At 41.4% G+C, this 4526-nt stretch overlaps 1 long non-coding RNA gene across 1 annotated transcript; it reads left to right on the top strand.

The window, feature by feature from the left end:
• The first annotated feature begins 856 nt into the window (after positions 1-856).
• LOC143417027 (uncharacterized) lies at positions 857-3291 on the top strand. Its single transcript, XR_013097251.1, has 4 exons — positions 857-961; positions 1674-1831; positions 2251-2308; positions 3278-3291. It is a non-coding gene; the product is annotated as an uncharacterized LOC143417027 (long non-coding RNA).
• Positions 3292-4526: the final 1235 nt, after the last annotated feature.

Below are 4526 nucleotides of genomic sequence, written 5' to 3'. Positions count from 1 at the left end.
CTGGGATGCTTAGGACTCATATTGCACTGCTGGAAATAGTTTATTTTGATGCATATGCTGCTTTTTTGCAAATTTGCAGTATAATATTTATTTTCGTTTTTCCTGCAGTGTATAAAAATTGGTGTATTTCAAAAATAAAACTATGAAGACACTCAAAATAAATTTCCTGTGGTGGGAAACTATTTTGTGCAACTTTTTTGTATTTACAGTTTTGAGGGATAAGCCTCTTAAATTTCTCTAACTACAAATATATGTTAAAAAAGAAAAAACAATTTTCAATTTTTTTGTAGTTTATTGCACTTTTTTGCAATTTATGTAATTACTATGCACTTAATGAATACATATTATTAAAATCTGGGCTATAATTGTTGTATTGATGTATAGCAACTTGAAATGCTCCCAAAAATGGCTCCACAGCATGTAAAAATATAATATAAGCTATGGCGGACTTGGTTCTATGATAGGTCTTAAAGGGTTAATGTGTTAAAAGCAGGTTGAAGACGGCTCAGAAACATTTGAAGATTAAAATTTAGCATTATGGCGGTTTGTAAAGCCTCTACTCAGCTGTATTTTTGTTACTAATTTATGTTTGTTGTTGTTTAACACAGATTTCAGAAGAGCAAAGATGCTTAATAGTTTAACTAGATTGGAAATAAAAAAAAAATCCAGATTCTTCTTCCACAGAAGTTTCATCTGTCAGTCTGGTCTGCTGAGTCACCTGAAGAACTCATTCATTCTCCACATGATGTTGATTTACAGAAATGTTTCACAGGAACTGATTTCTCCCAAAGGTTGAACTAGTGTGTTTCCATAGATTACCTCTGTATGAATGTACTTCTTAAATGAAGGCAAGTGTTTGTCCTTTTTGTTCCTCAGGTACAGTACGTGATATCAAGGGCAGGCGGTCAACACTGGGGGAAGACAAGAAGCAGACGTACTTCCAAGAGGGAGCTGCAGTGAGGTCAGAATCTGAAACAGCTCAGGTTTATATTTTAGGGGTTATAAAAAATCAAAATGTATTTATAAAGAAACCTTTAAATAATAGTCATAATTATGATTATTATAAGAAATGTCAAACATTTAAGTGGATTTTCTGTTACACATATTGTGTTAGCCCTGCAATAAACTGGCAGCCTGTCTTTGTCCTGTATCAGCTGGGATAGGCTTCATCCTCCCGCAACCCTGAACTGGATACATTGTATTCCAATTATGTAATCTGATCATTTACAAACTCGAGGTATCTAATCAAAATGTAAGTAATAATTATAAAATGGGAAAGCAGAAATAAGTGTGACATGAATGTAAATGTGTGAGCTGACATAGAGGACAGCTACATGTAGTCTGAAAAACCTTTGTCTCGTGCAAACTTGACAACATTCTTACATAGAGACTTCAACAGTCTCTTCTAACTCAGTGAAGCATTATTGGTCCCGTCTGTTTGGATAAATATAGTAAGTTGATGTTTGTCCATTTATTGACACATTTTCTTAAGTGCTTATCCAGTTCAGGATCACAGTGGAGCTGCAGCTGGATATGTTCACTAAATAAACCTTACAAAAGTTAACAATAAACCTGCATCCATGTACGTTGTTGTCCACAGGATGAGAAAATCAAACTGGAACACTGTGGAACATGTTAATAAATGTTTGTGTTTATGTCTGTGTCTTTAACAGGAGGCGCTGGAAGGTTTCCCTAATAGTTCCTGGTGAATCAAAGCAGAACCATAAAGGTTGCTGGACTGCATGATGGCCTTACCCCTGAGCAGTCATCCTGTTAAAGGAGGAACCAGTTAGAAGCTGTTTTCAAAGTAGCTGAGCAGATTTCATCTCAAGTAAGCGATTGACTGTTTGTTTGTTCGTTCTGCCACTTAAAGGACATTTAAGAACGTCTTTTGAGTGTCCAGTTGAATTAATTCTACTGGCTCTCATGGTCATTTGTGATTATGGACATCTTTTTCATGTTCATCCAGCTATTTAGTAAATTCTATCTATTTAGTAATATCTGTCAGTTATAAACTGTAATATAAATATAAAAATATCTAAATATCTCCTGCCCTTTATGTTTTAATGATGTAAGTCTGTTATCGTGTTACATTCCTCACATATCAATGAGATGCTGTACAGTACAATCCTACTGACGCAGCAGAGGGATAACGACGGCTATTCAACATCGTTACACGACACTTTCGAGCTGCATGACGCAGACGAAGTGACTAAATCATCTTTTTGTGGTTTATTGTCTTCAAACCAGCAGACAAAGCTGATTGCAGAAGATGTCAGAGAAGAACTTCAGGCCGTGGACTGAAAAGGTATTTTTTTCTTGTTATCAAAAGACATTTGGAGTGACGGCTTCTACAAGTGGTTGTGCTAAAGTAAAGCTTACAGTCTAAGAAACCACAGTGTTGATGTTCAGCACAAAGAGAAAAGCTCACTTGTTTGAATTTATTTACAATCATAGTTTTATAAATTCTGACTGTAAACAGCTTTTACAGCTTTGATATTGTTTGACACTCGATATCAGGTGAAAGGGTTTAATTTAAAGGTTTCTGTGTCCCAATGAGCCATTTACACTGACCAGTGTCACTTTAACTGTAACACATTCATTATTTAGTTACAACATTTCTAAGAGAAATAACTGAATGTTAAAAATGGCAGCCCTCAGGCCAGGTTTATAGAGATATATGCATGCATTATGAAATTTATGTATCCCAGATAATTGTTATTCATCTAGTCATGGCAGACCCACCCCTTCCTCCCAAGTTAACTACAACCCAAAAGAACTAGTGGTATTTACACACTCACAACCAGTGTGGGGTAAAAAGAGCCACCAAAAACCTGTCAGCCTGCACAGCTACAGATGTGCTAAAAGCTATAAGAGTTAGAAACTCTACTTATGGAGAAACTTTCTAAGTCTAACAGTGGACAGGTACTCCTGCCCAAATAACATGATATAACCCCACATACAGCCCAGCCATAAAGTGAACCAAGTCATTTAGTTAAAGACAGCATGGGACCAAATGCATGTAACCAGCCTGCACCAACCTGACATTTCTTCCTCCTGAATTAAATGAATGAATGGATGAAAGTTAAATGACTACAAACCTAAAGCCACTAGTTCCCACACTGGAGCTCCCTGACACTGTGTGCTAACCGTATTTAGCGTGTATCAACAGTTGTAACAGGCTAAGCCACCTGAGACACTGCATTGAATGATTGTTCCTGTCTTAATGATTTCAGCTGACTGGTTTCAGCTCAGATGTTCTGCTTTTTCCTTTCAGTAGATCAAAGCAGCTTGTGCTCCTTCTGCTTCCATTTTAATGGCAAGAAGAAGAAGAAGAAGACTGCTTCAGCGAAGTGGCGTTCATGGTCTCAGTGAACAGTCATGGAAGATGAGTGGATGGTGGGGTGGGTGCAGTTTTCTCTGTGGTGGGGTTGGGTGGACTGTCCCGGGCTCTGTGGGGCCGGGAGGCGCTGCTGCACTGGGCCCGGTCTGGATGGGCCTGGGCCCCCTGAGTGTGGAGTAAGTGCATATGAGAGCATGAGGGTGGGAATGGATGTTTGTGTCTGTGTGTGCCTGTATATCTGTGTCTATATGTCAGGTTGGGTGTCAGGCGCCACCTCTCTGGGGACATCTTAGGCTCTCCAAGGTTTGGAGGCCTATCTCCCCCTACCACCACTTTCCCTGCCAGTGGCGGACTCCCTCAGACATCGGTGCGTTGGTGGTTCTTTGTGTCCGGGGATGGGCGTCCAGGTACACACCGGCTCACTCCTTGGCGGCCGCTTATCGGGGCCTGGAGCCTGGGGCTCGCTCGGGCCACTTCGGAGGTGGGGTGCCCCCGGCCTCTCGGCCTGGGGCTCGGTCACTCAGGCACGGCTGGCTGCCGGCGGAGCTCACGGGCGCGTCACTGCAACTCCCCCTGGCTTCTGCTCCGCGGCTGCTGAGTGAGCCCTCATCTGGGACTCTCCTCAGCTCTTTCTGGGACAGTGGCGCGGCTGCCCCTCTGTTGGTCTTCCTTGGTCTGTTGTGTTCTGGGGGCCTCTGGATGTCTGGAGTTTTGATCTCCTCCATACCTGCTTCATGCCCTGGAGGACGGGGCTGTGGCCCCCCCACACCCTCTAGCAGATTATTACATGAAGGAACCTTTAAAAAAAAAAAAAAAAAAACAAGCGCGTCCATGCTCACAGGTGTACACACGGCTGATCACACCCACAAACTACACCCTTTTTGGCTCCTACCTCAAAGCACACTGTGTTCTGTTGATCTTATGTGCTGCACAATAATGTTTAACATTTAGTATTTACTGTCATATTCCCATATATCATTGTGATGTTGTTTATTCTATTACTCTTGTTCTCTTCTGCTTGCTTTCTTTTTTCTTTCTCAGCAGGTGACCCAGGTGATCGATAGATGCATTTTTTTTCTCTGCCCGTTCTGTTGGTTTTTGTCTTTTGCCCTTCTCCCCCGTCCCTCTTCTCAGCTGTTTCTCTTTCCCTCTTTCTTTCTCCCCTTCTTTCCCCCAGTCAAGT

This window comes from Maylandia zebra, linkage group LG3 (genome assembly GCF_041146795.1).
Source record: "Maylandia zebra isolate NMK-2024a linkage group LG3, Mzebra_GT3a, whole genome shotgun sequence".
NCBI classification, from domain to species: Eukaryota; Metazoa; Chordata; class Actinopteri; order Cichliformes; family Cichlidae; genus Maylandia; species Maylandia zebra.
This window is presented reverse-complemented; position numbering and strand designations above follow the sequence as displayed.